Source organism: Lepidothrix coronata, unplaced genomic scaffold (genome assembly GCF_001604755.1).
Source record: "Lepidothrix coronata isolate B3197 unplaced genomic scaffold, Lepidothrix_coronata-1.0 Scaffold129, whole genome shotgun sequence".
Classification (NCBI taxonomy): domain Eukaryota; kingdom Metazoa; phylum Chordata; class Aves; order Passeriformes; family Pipridae; genus Lepidothrix; species Lepidothrix coronata.
In genome coordinates, this window is record NW_016690309.1 from 1,503,446 (window position 1) to 1,520,184 (window position 16,739).

The 16,739-nt window shown below is 43.2% G+C and overlaps 1 protein-coding gene across 23 annotated transcripts in view; it reads left to right on the top strand.

The window, feature by feature from the left end:
* The window catches only part of KIAA1644 (KIAA1644 ortholog), a 236,596-nt gene that overhangs the window by 120,557 nt on the left and 99,300 nt on the right, over positions 1-16,739 (top strand). For 21 of the 23 annotated variants that reach the window (XM_017826646.1, XM_017826647.1, XM_017826648.1 and 18 more), the window contains 2 exons: positions 14,147-14,286; positions 14,992-15,164. The gene's annotated coding sequence lies outside the window, so the exon portion shown is untranslated. Of the gene's footprint in view, positions 1-7,590; positions 7,725-14,146; positions 14,287-14,991; positions 15,165-16,739 lie in introns of those variants that run through there. The other 2 variants (XM_017826656.1, XM_017826641.1) reach the window with 2 other exon arrangements.

Sequence of the window (16,739 nt, forward strand, 5' to 3'; positions counted from 1 at the left end):
TTTTCTAATGCCAGCAGCTGTGAAGAGGTGCTGGTGGAGACACTGCTCCTCACACCTGACTCTGCAGTGTCTCCTCCCGGTAGCTGACACCATAACTCTGGATAAAATACATTTCTGGATCCATAAGGCTGGGCAAGGCTGGTACTGGCTGGCCTTCATAGGTTTGGACACTTTTCATAGCTTCTATGGAGAGAAATCTGCAACTCTCTTAGTCCTGAATACTCTGGAATTGTTGCTTTCACCTTCTTTGTTTTCCCCGAGAGCAAGGCCAGTTTTCCTGCATTTTGTGGGGGCTTTCTGAACAACACCTCCTGTGTCAGCCAGGTTTTAGCTCATGAACCTCACATATCTCAGGGAAGCTGCGTTATCTGCAGCTGAGTTTATGCTGCAGGACCAGTCAGGGTGTCCTCCTGTTGTCGACTCATTTAGGCTCCTCATGGCTGCATTTTCCAGCCCGGCAGGTGCTGAGCTATTCTCGTTCCCTACACGGAGGCAGTTTTCCCCCCCCTGCTGCTCCTACTTAGCAGGGGATGGATGAAAGCACAATGAAAACTGTTTGGACACTTGGCGATTTAAGAGCCTTGCTGTGAAAATGTCACCTATCCTAATCCTTGAACCTCACAAAAGGAAGCCCCCCTGCTGGAAACCTGGCACAGCTGGGCCAGGAATTGCCACTGGTGGTCTCATCCCTTCTCAGTGGAGCTGTGCTGCTTCCCTGTCCCTTGTCCAGCCCAACACTTCCCTCCTTAATGTCACTTCAAGGTGCCAAATACCTTTTATTTCATTGTCTAAACAATTAACACGCCCAGCCTAGCACAGAGAATTCTGCTCACTTGCATTGGCACTAGGTTGTGTTTAGCTCTAAAGGCTGTTCCTTCCACCTCTGAATTTAGGCAGAGCTTTCGTGCCCAAAGTCTTGCCTAGTTTGTGTTCCCCTGTTAGCACTGGAGTTTTCAAGGGGTGCAGTCCATTTAACATCTCCTGAAAACAAAATTTTGTGGTATTACATATTGCTTTGCCTTCAGACCCTTAAAAAAAAAATCCCTAAACTGCTCTTAAAGTCGTGTTGGAGTGTTTATTACCCAAAAACCTAGAAAACAGCTCATTTAAGAGTATCTGTTATTATTTCCTAAAACAACTGTTCTGTCTTTACTGAAAAGGGCTATCTGAAGCCAAAATAAATGGTTTCTATTTTTGGGGGGCCACTGCTGGGTCATGTTTTCACCTCCCCATTGAGGGCACTCGTCACCACCGAGTCACAGAATAAACCTGCCTGCCAGAAAGCACCAAAACCTCACCCTGAGCCTGAGCTTGTTCTCACACCACAACTCCAGGTCTTACCTTTGAAACGCTGAAGTAATTAGACAAGTGTGAACGATGTAATAATAGACTTATGGTCAGGAGAGCTCTCATTGCCAGGGTATTGCTCGGATTGTCAGGGTATTGTCAGGGTATTCCCAGCTTTGCAAGGGTTTTTGTTGCACTTCAGAAGTTAATACTGCCTGGAGAAAAGCCTGGAACTCAGCGTGAAAATAGTAATTTGCTTTGTGAATCTTGGGCTTTTCACTGGTTGTCAGTAAAACAAGTTGCTTTGGTGGGAAACAAACCTTCTCAAGATTTAAGCTCACACAAAGGTGCACTCTGTGCATCATGAAGGTTTCCTGGACCCCAGAAGAAAAGAGCTGGGATTGAGTGACATCTCTGTGGAAGCTATTTGGATCAGCTGCCTTTAAAAATCTTGATGTGATAATAACCCTGATAGTCAGAATGCTTATCCAGCTACATAAATATGAATGTGAGCCCTACATTCAGGCATAAATAACTCTCTCTATTCCTGGAGTTTTCTTCCGAGCGTTGTCAGCTAGGGAATTAAATTATCCATTTATTTGTGATGCTGAAGCAAGGCAAGACAGGGGATGGTGAAGATGAGAATACGGACATTAATTGTCCAAATTCTCTCTTCCTGGAGGATAATGGACTTTAGCTGAAGACTCACCAAGAATTAAATTATTCCAAGAGATACAGAAATTTTCTCTCTGTCTGTGGTGACCAAGTCCTAGCTGTGCTTCACAGGAGTTGGCTGTGAAGTTGTTATCTCCCAGAAGGTACCCACAGGATAAGACTCCTGGCAATTAAAGCCCGACTCCCTGTCTCACCATGTTTGTGCTGGCAGAGCAGGGAGTGTTGTGAGTGAGTGGGTGGCAGGAAGTGTGAAGGATGAGCTGTCAGGGAGTTTGGTGTGAGTGGGCTGCCTTCATGTCCCTGAATTTTGTCTGTCCACACAGCAGCTTTCTGGAAGCTGCAGCATTACACCAACCCTTGGCAGCTGGCAGTGACCCTTGAGGGAACAGGAACAAGCTGGACATGATCAAGTATAGTAGTTTATATTTTCTCTTTCCAACCCCTTTTCTGTTTCCCACACAGTGGGAGATGGTAGTGATGTGTATAAGGCTCTTCTGGGGAATTATATGAGTCTTTTGGGGAACCTGTGCAGGTGCAGACATTCTTTGCCCCCTCTAAGGAATAGGGGAGGAACACAGTCTGCCTGTGGCTGTTGATGTGAAATCCTGTCCTCTGGAGAGGATGTTAAATGCACAAAAGTGATGTCTGCCTAACAGACAGCAGCTTTTCATGTAGCTACCAGCAGCAAGATCCACTCTGTATCCATTTCAAATAAATGCAAGCTATTAGATTAAACAATGCTAAGCAAAGGCAAAGGGGGATAATTTTAAAGTCATGAATTGCTCTATAAATGTCTGTTATCCTCAGCAAGGCTTTTATGCCAACACCAAATGCCATACAGTAGAGCAGTGTTTGTTTGTTTCCTTCTGCAAAGGCCAATTCTCAAGGCAAGACAAATGACAGATGAGCAGATCCTTGTAGCCAAATATTTGCCAAAAGGAAAATCAATCTTTTTTTCTTTTCTTCTCCTTTTTTTTTTTTCCCCCCCTTGTCTGCAACAGTTCACTTCCAAGCTAAGCAGAAGCCTGAAGTAATGTCCCTTATTCCCTGTGCCCCTGCTCAGGCAGTGTAACACCTCCTGCAACAGGTCAGGCACTGTTCTAGGAACTCTGGTTGATTTATGTGGCCAATAACCCGGCCCATAATAGTAACAAGTCCCCAAACACTCCTTTTGAACCATTATCAAAAGGTGAGTCATGGAAACCATCCTGTCCCCGACCTCCCCTCTCAGGGTGCGTTTCTTCCTTGGAAGCAGCACTTCTTATCCCTTCAGCATCTCCATCTGCTCCCTCACCTAGTGCAGGATCCAACTGCAGATGCCTCCAAGCCAAGCAGGAGGCTGGAGGCTGCATTTAACCAGCTGTGCTGCAAAGGGGTAGATGATTCAGGAAGCCTTTTTTCCCCTCACCTCATTTAAGCACTGCCCAATTCCATAGAACCACCTTACAGAAAGGAAAAGGTGATTTGGTTCAGGCTGAGCTCTGCTCCACGTGCAGTGAGAGTGTGGGAAGGGGCAGGTGACTGGCTGATGACACACTCAGCAGTGTCACCAGGGTCAGTGGAGTCCCAGCTGGACCAAGATGAGCCAGACCAGGAGGGTGAGGCCTTCTCGAAGCCAAACTCACTAGATCTCACAAGCTCAAAGGTGAATGAGTGAGACTTTGCACTTTTACCACCTGCACAGCTCAGCTCTCAGAATTAAAGCAATTGTTGCAGTTACTAGAAAGCGGTGGGAGGGGGGAAAAAAAAAGCAAACACAACCCCCCTGTAGCTTTGTCTAATTTCTGTGTGAGTTGGAAACGTCTGCCGAGTTTCCCTTCTTATAAAAGCCAACCAGTCCTATCTCACAGGTTAACCTTGCAGACATTTTATTTATGGCATCTAATGAATCTGCCATTCTGAATTTCTTCTGGAAAGCAGGACAAGGGCAGAGATGTGCTTGCCAAATGCAGATTAATTCATGGTATCAGCGGTACATCCAACCCATTTGTAGTGAAATGGTTTAATACTAATCCCATCATTAGTAGTGTAATTCTCTAAAAAAGTATGAGAGAGAAGGCAGTTAAGAAGAGCAAAGTTCCAGGGTTTAGAAGTGAATCTTATGAGCAGTAATAGCCTTGTAAAGCTGTTGAAATTTAATTAGGAAGATGCTGATAATGTAAAATCACCTATAGAACCTGTGTCTCTGGGAATGAGCTGAACACAGGGAGCCAATCATTTCTGTCACCACCTCTTTGGAAATGTCTGGACAGCTTTGGGTGCTCCTTTGCATATCAATTTACCCAGGTTTGATTATTAATTAACCCTCAGCAAGTTGCCTTTTCCACAAATAGCTGCAAAGAAAAGAAACAGAGCATCCTCTCATCCCTGTGAACACTCAACCAAGAATGAATGTCCTGCATGCAGGGCTGGGTATTATCTCTTGTTAACCCACCCATATATACAATATTTAAAAAAAAATAGGATGGAAGCTTCATACAATATATACTAGAAAATACCCACAAAATATACTAAAAAATATCCCCAAAATTTTCCATGGTGTAGCTCATAGGAAACATATGCCATACAGTGAAGGAAATCTGGTTCAACACATGATGCTTCTAACCCGAATGAGTGAGTTAAGACCTTGCCATCACAAAAACAAGCTGTATTTTTATTGCCTTCTTGCATTCAGGTTGTGTAATGCCTTTTTTTTTTTTTTTTTAGGATGGTGATATTGGGCTAAGCGTTGTGAGTTGGATTCTGGGTCTGCCACTCGGAAATGATTTTTATATTTTATCAAATCGTGATTTGCAGAGAAGCTTCCCTTCCTGCCAGACCTCTGCCACACGCTCCCATCCTTCTCCTCCACTCCTGCTTGGAAGCAAACACCTCTGAGTTGGAGGCAGAGTGCCCTGTGAGAGCGTGTGGCAGGGTGGGAAGGGATTTTGGGGGCAGTAAACCAAAGGGCTGCACTAACTCTTCCACGGGGGGAGGGAGTGGCAGAGCACAGCAGTAAAAGCAGCACCATGGAACAGACTGGGACCTGGTGGTGCCTGACTTGAAAGCACAGCAGTGGTGTTGATAGATTTGCCTACGTGCAGCTGTTGAAATCCTACTGAGTTTTAGGGTCTTTTACACGCTATCTCATTACTTTAGTAGTGCTCTGTTCCATATTAAAATAATCTTTCTCGTGATCGTTGGCAATTGCCCTTCTCTGTTTTGGTTCAGTAATTATTTATTTCTGCAGTAAAGGAGGAGGCTTGATTCTGTTCCACTTGGTGCACACCCCTGTCCCTACCTCAGAAACTCTGCAAAAGCAATACTTTTCCTCTGGCACTAATGTCCTCACCCCAGCTCTGATAGGACAAGAAAAGTGGGATATTGCTTTATGACTTACAATCGTTAAATTACCCAGCTTCACGAATTTCTGCTTGCATCTGTGTTCAGGAACTTTTTAATCCACCCGAACCAAGAAGCAAAATCAGCTTAAAAGAACTAAGCACTCACTTAGCATATATAAAAAAAAAGGGCTATGAATTACCATGGTGCCCAGCTGATGTGCAGTGACATAAATTTCAGTATTTGATTTGCTCTGAATTATATGACCACTTGTCTTAGCAGTTTTGTACTGGGGTAACTATTACAGGTCTCTGTATGATTATATATATTTATTTATAAAAATACATAATACTTATATATAATACATATTGTAATAATACCTACTATATATTTATGATATAATATTTATTGTATGTGTTATAATATAATAAATATTTACATGTCCACAGTTATATTGCTACAAATCTTAGTGGGAACCTTTCAGTATTTGTCTTCCTTTACCCTATAATAGTAATAATTAAAAACAAACAAACAGAAAACAAACATGAAAGAGGGCAGGTTTAGGTTGGATATCAGGAAGAAATTCTTGGCTGTGAGGGTGGTGAGGCCCTGGCACAGGTTGCCCAGAGAAGCTGTGGCTGCCCCATCCCTGGGAGTGTCCAAGGCCAGGTTGGATGGGGCTGGGAGCAACCTGGGCTAGTGGAAGGTGTCCCTACCTCTTTTTGTTTGTTTGTTTGTTTGGGGGTTTTTTGTTGTTGTGGGGTTTGATTTTTTTTTAATGTTTTTATGGGGTTGAGCTCTCTACAAATGGAGACGGGTTGGTGTCCAGTTCAGTGTTTAGCCTCCCACACATCAGACACCACAGAGTTAAGCTCACACACACCTAGCAGCTTAAGGAGGTTTTCTAACAGCTTGATTTTCTGTCCTCTGTGTCTTTGCTGTGGAGCAAGGTGCTTTGTGTGACAATTAGATGTTATGAGGTCTGCTGTGTCTGGACTGATGAGTCCCAGAGGACTCCCTTTCACCTAAACGGTGCCATATAAGCCACATTTCTGTGTAACATGTGCTGGGACTGAGGGGTGATCTCTAACCCCTCCTGAACACCAAAGCCAGCTTTATCCCCAGTTTGATTCTCTCCCCAGATTGGACAGGTGCCATCCCAGTAGTAAATCCTTTGAAGCTGTGTCCAGAAACACTTGAGAGGTTTTAGAAAGGGCCCCAAATACTTCCCTCCTTGGGTAGCGCTGCCGTCTCTGCCTCAGCAACAGAGCCTCTGAAAGCTCTGTTCACCTTCCTGAAAGGCAAGTTACTTTGTTAATAATGCATAAAATAATTTTTCTATTACTGACTTAAGGAAATAAAATTTTAAACACTGCATTAATGTGGGATGTGTGAGATGGAAGGTGCTCAGAGGAAACTCATTAAGACTCGCCGTTCATTTTCTGCTTTTCCCTGCTGCCTCCATTTCATATCAGTGGTCACAAGTAATTCTGACCAAACCTTCTTTTACCAGATTTTGTCATTCCCAACAGTGACAGGAACCACTGCCAGCAGTGGTAGCATCTGTGCAGATGAGCAGAGGAAACCTTTTCATCCTATAATCCGTGTTTGAGCACAGCAGAGGGTTGAGACCTCCCCCAGCCCTGATTCTCTGTGCATCTTGCTCTTTCTGGGACATCTCTTGCAGGGCTGTGCAGCCTCACCAAGCTGCCTGAGCACTTCATGCTTTTCACTTTGTGCTGTTAAATGAATTGGGATTCAATTCCAGCTGCCACAGCTGCAGCAGAACACAGGCACAGCACTTGGAAACGCTTTGTGTATCACAGTTTGAGAGCCCCTGACACAGAGCAAGATGAAGTCAAGAGCTGAAAGCTATTTCAGAGACTGTATTGATTCCTGGGTTTATTTAGGAGGAGTTGGGCCTGGTGGCTACTGAAAGCAAGAGAAAAGATTCCCCTTCTGCAGACAGTACAACAGGGTTCTCTGGGTGAGGACTCTGCCAAACTGGTGGCTGTGCAGACCAAACCCTCTCATTCACAGAGGAGCAACACCATGCATGGTACAGACAGCAGGAGCTTTTCCCTCTCTTGCCAGCATGCTGCATTTCACACCCAAAGGGCATCATTTGCTGGGAGAGGAAGTATTTTCCATGCATCCTAAAAGCAATCCTGAGTATTAGCTTGATCCTTTGTTAGATTTTATGGTGGTGCATCTCCCCCATCTCCTTGGGCTGCACTGTGATCTCAGAGCCACCTGGAACACTCGTTTGTGACAGGTTTTAAATGGCACATGCCTGAGTTTCTTTCCATAACTCCATGTGATATTGTATAATCCCTCAGTGTCATCCTTGCACTCCCTTCCACCAAATACACTTGAAGAAAACAGTTTTCCTGCTCCTTATCCCATCAGTGCTCTAGAAGGGGTCTTCAATCTTCTGTCTTGTAAGAACTGAAACTTAATTACATGCCTCCTAATCTGATTAGCAGAGGTGAAGAGGGCTCTTAAAGATGGCTGGAGTGTTTTTATTGAAATCAGCAGTGTGAGACTGCAAGCTGTGTTGAGATAAAAAGCTGTAGAAGGTGCAGGTGACCCCTGTGATGTACTTCCAGTCCTGGCAATGCTGACATACAAAAGGGTTCCTGTTTTCCACCTGGAGATAAGCTCAGCAACAGATACACACCTTGTCCTTCTCCAGAAATGCTTCTAGAGAAGTTACTTCTCAAAAGCACCAGCATTTCCTTTAAGGAAAGAGGTTGGAAGGCACCCCCAGAGCTCATGTGGTCCAGCCCCCCTGCTCAAGCAGGGGGAACTAGAGCAGGTTTCTCAGGACCGCGTTCTGTTGGGGTTTTAAAACCTCCAAGGATCCTCTGTGACTCTTGGGGATGGTCCTGTGCAGGGATAAGGGTTGGACTCGATGACCCTTGTGTGTCCCTTCCAACTCAGCATATTCTGGGATCCTGTGATTATCTACAACCATTCTGGGAAATCTGTGACAGTGCTCAGTCACCCTCAGAGTAAAAAAAAAATAAATATTTCCTTAGGTTTAAACAGGCTTTTTTCTGTTTCAGTTTATGCCCATTGTGTTTTGATTTCCCCTTCATAAGCCCTTGCTGCCTACTCCCAGTTTTCACCTGGTTGCTAACACAAGGTTCTTTGTTACTTGTAAACACATTTGGGTCTCAAGTGTTCCTTGGGCTGTGAGGGACCAGGGAGTATCTCATGGATATGTTGCTCTCCTACTGAATTCAAGCAGGTTCTCACCCTACCTTTGATTTAGAAGTTGAGAAAATTCATAAATTGCAAGCAAGACACAGATGAAAGCACAAAAATTTGCACGATTTTCATGGAAGCTGCAATTTGAGGGAGCTTGCCCCGATCCCTTTCCCAAGCTGCACTGTGGCTTCGTGCTCATAAAATCCAGCCCAGTTTTGCTGAAAGTTTTATGAACTTCATTCAACCTGGGAACTAACTCAATTTTCAGCCAGATAACATAATACCTAGATAGACGGTGTGTGGGTGGGAGGATGGATATGTGGCAATGACATAGGTTTTCATATCTGTTTGGAGTGATGTTTTAGAAAACAAGAACTTTAATAATAGCTGAAAAATTGACTTTCAGGATCAATTTTGTTCAACATAGCTTGGGTAGAATGTCTGCAGCCCAAACCTGGTGGGAGTTTGTGTCTTAGATGCCACTGCCTGGAAACCAAAAGTGAATATTCAGTGCATCCACCTGCTTCTTGGCACTCCCCCATATCCACTCACTCTTCCTCAATTGCTGAAACTTCCACAATAGAAATTACACATTTTTGATCAATTTATGATAGATGATAAAATTTCACTGTCAAAGATGGTGGGGGAAAAAAAAAATCAAAGATGTTTGCCAAGGAAATAACCAGTACAGTAGTGGTTATACATATTTAACTCCCAATCAAACGTAAACTCACTATGTAAATGCACAATCCTCACAGAGCATTTTCATTTGCTGCGTGTTTTCTGTGGCTGGTACATCAAAAATCACTGGCATGTTAAAAATCAGTTAGTGTAAATTATGTAAAAGTCCCTCATGCAACAAAATAATTTTCAGAATTACGTTCATTGTCATTAAGGCAGTTTTTCCACCGTGAAATCATTTTTTTGAATGACTTGACTCCACAGAAAAAAGTAGTGGTTGCAATAATGAGGCTTCGTTCCTGTGCAAGAGCTGATTGGGAAGTCTGAAGACAAGGGCTCTGTAATGTTTTAAATGATTGAATTTTGAATTGCAGAAAAGGCTGTAGCTATTTTTGACTGCCACAAAACAAGCTGGTCGGTTTTTTTGAGGTGCGTTATCAAATTCTTTCCACAGTTTTTACGTAAATGATATTAAACCTGTTGCATCCTGATTGAAAGGGAACTGTAACTTGTCATAATCACTGAAGGAAAAGAGGTTGTCCTTCAGGGATTTTTTTTTTTTTTTTTAACTACAAAAAAATGTAAATTTACTTTCAGGTTTTCCTTCCCTGCAATTTCACACAAAATGTTGGCTTTTAGCATTCTTAAAGAACCATATTTCAAGCACCCAGGAAATGCTTTTTTTTTTTTTCCCCTTATAAAAGATCTGCCGCTGTTTTGGGGGCTTTTTTAAGGGCCTTGTTTTTGGGGCCTTGTTTTGTCACGGTAGGGGAAAAGGGAGCAATTCCTAAATAATTCAGTCCAGTGTGTTTACATGAAAGCTTGAGGGAAATTAATGAGATGCACCCGAACACCTCCAGCATTGCTTCCACCTCCTGTGTCCCAGGACAAAATAAAAGTGTGGGTCAAGAGCTGTGGGCACTTGGTAAGAATGATCACAGGATCCCAGAATATGCTGAGTTGGAAGGTACCCACAAGGATCATCCAGTCCAACCCTCAGCCCTGCACAGGCCCATCCCCAGAGTCACCCCCTGTGCCCCAGAGGATCATCCAAACCCTCCTGGAGCTCTGGCAGCCTTGGGGCTGTGCCCACTGCCCTGGGGAGCCTGGTCAGTGCCCAACCACCCTCTGGGGGAAGAACCTTTCCCTGAGATCCAACCTGAGCCTGCCCTGACACAGCTCCAGCCATTCCCTGGGTGCTGTCCCTGGTCCCCCCAGAGCAGAGCTCAGTCCCTGCCTCTCCTCTTCCTCTCACTCACCAGACAGGGAATGTCACTGCTCAGAACTTCCAGAGCAGGGCTCACCTCTGACTGCCTTTTCCCACCACCTGAGGAAGGATAAAACTACTCTGAGCTCACTGCAGAGCTGAGACCTTAAAGAATAATCTGGGCACAGACTGGGACACGGGTGGTTTTCTCTAAGAAGCAACAGGGGGAAAGCTGGGGAGAGGACTGTAATCATGGCCCAGCTCTAGAGCAACCTGGTACCACCTTGAAGATGAGAAAGCTGACTCATGGTTCATTCATTCTCAGTATCTTGGGACACCTTGACTCAGACTAAGGCACTGCTTAATGTGGTTTCAAACAAAGAGTGAAAATATACATAGTTGGCAAAACAAAATGGTTTTGTGGACGGGTCAATAGCTCAGGTTAAACAGGGGCTTTTCACTGCTGAAAGTCATTTCAGACTCAGCTGTGATTGCAAACTGAAAAGGCCATTTTTGAAGCAGTGCCCTGTGCAGATGCTCTTGTTCTGCAACAGGTGTGCACATTTTGGTACTGATTAATCCCTTTCAGAAGTATACTGTACTTGCATGGAAAGAACGAGGGTGTCCAAAAAATGAGCTTGTTAAGAAACAGCTCTTGCACAAGGGCTTCTTTCCCAGCTCTTTGGCTGCAGTCCCGTGGCAGATGGGCACATGCAGCTTTACTGGGCTCTTCTGGAGGGCTGTTTGCTCTGTCTTTTCCTGTTCTGAGTGAAGCAGCAGCTCACACCCGACACACAAGAGAGTTAATTGCCAGAGTCATCCCCGGGAAGTTGCTAAGCAACATTTTTTGGGCCCTGGCATCAGCTCAGCCACTTCTGCTGCCACATGATGCTTCTGGTCCAGCAGATGCTGTGCAGTGCAGCAGGGAACTGCTCAGAAAGCTCAGCTCACTTCCTCAGCTCCCGGTGTCTAATTAAGCTCACCTAATGAAAATAACAGTTTTGCAATTCAGTTCCAGTTGCTTAAAAATTATTTCAAGTATAAAATTTATCTGTACAGTAAAACCAGTGTTTTTCGGTTAACATCCAGTCATTTCAGTTGTTTAAATTGGTCATTCCCACTTGAGATGAACTGATTGGCTTTAATGATTTTAAAGTGTTGTTGTAATAAGTGAACATAAGCATTGACATCACATGAGGCTGAAGCAGGGTGAGCACCTATCCAGTCACTGCAGCAGGAACTGAGCCTGAGGTTTTCCAACAAATTACCACAGATTTTTTTCAGCCTGGCATCCTAATCAAAACCAAGGCTGTCAGGGAACTTTCAACCTTTTGGGTAAATCAACAAGTCCTGAAATCGTTACAAACTCAGGGCTGTGTGCTCTGTCAGCCCAGCCTGATTGCAGCTCGGGAGCTCTGGGCTGCATCATCTGCTCCTAATGGAGCGTGGGCACTGCTGATCTTCCCCTCTGCCTGGGAGGTTAAAGTCCTGAACACCCTTGAGACAGCAGCAAAAACTCCTAATCAGTGATACATCTATTGTTACATCTGCTCTCAGAACAAATCACTCCAGGACTGCCAGAGGTAATAAAAGCTGCATTTTTATGGGTTAGTGTCCTGCAGTGGCTCTGAGGGCTGACTGAAGACAACGGCACTTAGTGGGTTTGCTTTCTGTGTGAATTCTTTGGTGCCAAGCAAAGCAAAACTCAAAGTAAAACTGCAGCTTCTCCCCCTTGCCAAGGGGCTCATCTTGCCTTGCTCTTTTTCACCTGACTGTTTTTACAAAACTTGTAGGGATTTAAGCATTGGTCAAGTTTGGCTGAGCTTGGGCTGCTCAGAAGCTGCTGGTGGAAAGACAAAATAAGCAAGCACGCAAAAACTAGGAGTAAAGAGGTTTCTTTTCCTTAGGGGACCAGCCTAAAATCTTAGTAACCCCGTAGAATCCAGCCTCACACAGGTTCCCAGTCTACCAATCATACCTGGGTTTCAGCCTGAGGAAAGTACCTTGAATGAACAGGCTTGCATCCAAATCCTAACCCCCTTTGTTAAAATGGTTTGCTACTAATTTTTTAAAATTATTTTGCATAAACATTGATAATCCTCATTTTTTAAGTCTACAAGTTAGCAAGTTTAGCAATGTCATTGTTTCGACATATTTGACTTTTCAACCTCTTTGAATTTTTGGATTCTCAAAAGCTTCCATGGTCAGTGCAGGGTGAATTTATGTTGACTTAGTCTTTTCTAGGTTGTTAGGAGTAGTTTATGTTGCTATAGCAGTTTGGAGGCCACAGGCAGAAATAGTCACTCTAAACTTGCCCCTTTTTGATTTTACTGTGTTTCTATTCAGCTGCATCTTGAAACTATTATTTGAACAACATTCTATAATATTAAGGTCGAATTTTTTTTGTGCCTTTTGATTTTCAAGCAAATCTGTACTGCCTTAGTCTGAAAATGATAATGTGTGGGAAGGGGAACCACATCTCTGGAAACCAGAATGAGAGTAAAAAGGGCAACAGTGAAAAACTTCCAGGGTCAGTCACATTTTAATGGTGATTATATCAGAGTATAATACTGATCAGTATATTGTGACAAGCACACAAGGCTGCTGTGGAAGTAATTCTGGTTTGGTTTGAGTTAATGGGAGTTTTACCATTGACTTCAGTGGGATCAGGATGTACATTTGATTTTATTTTTTTAGATATACTTACACCACTGGACACCACAGAAGACTGACAGAAATGCAGCCTACCCTGTCAGTTCTGCTGTCCTTCCTCTCTTTTTTCTCTGTTTTTTAAAGTTCAGTATAACACTTCCCAGCGAGCCTTTAATTTCTTATCTGTATTAGACAGACTTTGTGCATCTTTTTACTGCCCACATAGTAATTACAGATTTCTTTTCCTCTGAGCAGACAGTAAATACACTGTTCTTTTTCTGTGTGGATGTGGAGTCTGGAACAGCCCTGGGGTCATCCAAGATCCATGAAGGGGCAGCACTAGCAGTGTGCCTTGGCTGGCAGCTAAAAACTCTTCTGCCTCTTTAGTGCAGAAGTGGTGTAGCTGGGGGGACTGGGAATGCCACGAGGAGCCTTTTCCAGAAACGTGCTGGAAGGGGCCTCACAAGAACATCTTGTTAAAATTCCACTTTTAGCAGTGGAAATTGCTTTGCCTCAAAGGCCAGTCCCTTTCCACGTGTCATTTAGTCGTGACTATGAGAGATGAGTTATCTCTGAGGCTATAAAAATATTTTGCCTTCTGACGTACCATTAATTGCTGTTATTTAACAACAACGAAAAGACAAGGAAAGAAAGAAAAATCAGATGATATGGCACACAGAAATTCCCAGCAAAAGGAACCCAACTGAGTTTTACCCAAGAACATTAACATTCCTGACTCCCAGGTAAAGTCCCTTCGTGTCTAATGTCACAAATGGGCCTGTGAAGAACACCATCAAAATGAAGTGTTTTCACCCATAAAATGACTATAGATTGGTGGTGTTTTCCCCATTAGTTGTTGCAGGGACATGCCCAAAAATGTTCTATTACTAAAGCTAATAAACAGGTTAATCCCTATCACCACAGTTCTGCTTCCACCAAATAAATGAATCTCATTTGTACTGATATTTATCCCGAGTGTTTCTTTTGGCATCTGTCAAAGGCATTGCTAAAAAAAAACTTCAAGTAAAAATGTATCAAAACCCAGCTTATCAAAAAGGATATTGGAGAACTCACTTTTTCCCTTTGGTATTTTCTTCCCTTTCTGTTCAGGTACAAAATAAAATGAGGATTTGCCACCTGACTGCGGAACTGGGAGCAGATGGGAATCAGTGATCTGTTCCCCTCCTCCACTGGGAATGCCACGGAAAAACTGGCTCTGGAGCATGACTTGAACATACTGACAAGAAAAGGTATTTAGTATCTTAGCAAACTCTCATTTATTTCTTCTGTGCACTGTAGGAAAACATCCTGATGATAAAGAACTTGTGGGTTCTAAGTGTCCTTCAAGGCTGCTGGAATAATTAATATATGTTTTCCATAACTTGTGGCAACGGGAGAATGTTGAACTTACCTGTAAAATTTAAGTAAATAATGACAAAAAAGAGAGGATTGATAGAAGTTTAAATTGGTTACATCCCTTTAAAGTAGGGTCAGTTTTAGAATGCAATGATCATGGGTCAAAAAAGAAAATTTTCAAGTCAGCTTCTTAGTTGATTCTTGGTAGTTTTGTACAAATAGGCAGCCTGAGGTCTGTTCCATAAAATTAACTTGGATTGATTTGAATCTCCTACTCTTTGGAAAGTTGCTGTCATCCACCTCAGTGTGTGTTTACTTAGTCCAGTCCAGCCCAACCTGCTATTTAAAGTGTTGCAAAAGTGGCTTAACTGAAGTCTTATTTTAAGTCTGTTCAAATTGAATTGAACTGCAGTCTTGTGTAGATGCACTTAAATCAACGTATAGCTGCCACATAAAATTCCACCCTTTGAATTAAGCTAGATCAACACAAGCCAGTTGTAAATCAATTTAACTGTCTCCACATGTGGATTTGCTTCACGTCTAATGAAATTGGTTTAAAGAAACAATCCTAGTGAAACCACTGCCACTTTCTTTTGCAGGCAAAGCCTATATTATATTGATTTATTTGGAACTAGAACTCCTCTGGCACTCATACTGAACAGCCAGCATAGCTCTGCAGCTGCACTGCTGAACATCAACCTGAATTCTTGGTCTTGTTATGGATTTGGATAATATATTTTCTTGCATGGAGCCACGTTTCTCCCTCAGTGAGGTTTGTCTCTCCAAATTGGTTGGGATTTCTTTTGTGTTTTAGAGTAACCTGATTAATTTAATCCACACAGAGTCTTTTGGTGGTGCCAGCAGTGGCACAGGCTCCTCACATCAGCAGTCGTGTTCTTTGTCTGGCTTTTCAGTTTGATTTATGAACACAAACAAGGGAAATTTTAAATCCAGTCAGAAAAAATGTCCCTGTGTTGTCTAGCCAGGATGTTCTGGTGGGGTTTCCATTGTATCTAGGAAATTGGTGCTTCCATGAATTTATGGCTGCAGATGACAGAGGTCTTCAGTTTGTTCCTGACAGAATAACATCAGTCCCAGGGTTGTAGCTCCAACCATTTGTACTTCTGAAAATTGTGTGAAGAATAATTCATCTTTCTACATGTGTTTATCCTTTAGTGAACTGATTTTTGGGTTCCTATCCAGAATTCATGTTGTTTCTTCTACGTGTGACTCATTTCCATGAACACCTTCAAAAGGCAGCAAGAAAGGAAAAGTTCAGACTTGCATGTCCCCAGTTCCCAGTGTCTTATCTGAACATCACAAATTTACACCCATAATAGACACATACATGTAAAACCCCAGGTGTCTATGGGTTTGTATAGACTTTTTTTCCCCTAAAATATGCCCGTTATTCTAAAAAGAAAAGCTATTCTTGCTCCCTGCAGACTTTCCCTGGCTGGCAGCAGCAGACAATTACAGCTACAGCAATGCTGCTGTTAGTGTTGTGCTCATCAGTGTTATGTGTCCTGCACACCAGTCAGAAATTCAGCAAAAATCAGCAGCAGTGTGGCCTTTCACACCCCCTTTGATCTGGAATAATTTATACATCCAACAGCAATTAATTTTGTGCATACTCATTATTTCATAACCACTGCAGGGCAGATTTCTTGGTTCATAATGAATATTTTCTGTAGTATAATGACGTGTAATTTAGTGGTGGGCTCTCCCTTGTTTTCTGTAGGGACTCTAAGGGGAATTTCAGTAAAAACACAGGAAGAGAAGGAGAAAACAGATGCCAGACCCTCAGCTCACACCAGAGATGTACCAAGTCTGCCAGCCAGTGCCCTCTCAGGGCTGTTATTCCCAGCACACTGTTCTCACTATAACACTGCCACAGGCATCCAAATGCTCTGAGATTTTAGGAGGAAAATTTGGAATTTGCTTGGATTTGCTGAGGGTACTTTCCTAAAACCTGCTTGGCTACAGTTATATTTGGTAAAATATAAAAACACTGGAGGAATGTGACCAAGAGAATAATCAGACCGAGCATGTTTCATTACTGAATATGGAGGCTTGTATCCAATTTCTTGTTTGTTGGCATCACTATGGAGATTCAGATCCCTGCAGCCTCTGGAGAGACCCTCCCCTTATTTTGAGCTGTTCCTCCCTGTCTGATTTAGACCCAATTTTCCCCATCCCTTGTTCCTTGTCTTTTGACTGCGTTTTTGGCCAACCAGCTCAGTCTCTCAAATCAAAATATCCCACTGCCCTGCTTTCATCTCCTCTTCCCTATGTTTTTAGTCCCAGATCTTACTCCTTTCCCCTGGCAGGACACAGCCAACTCTCC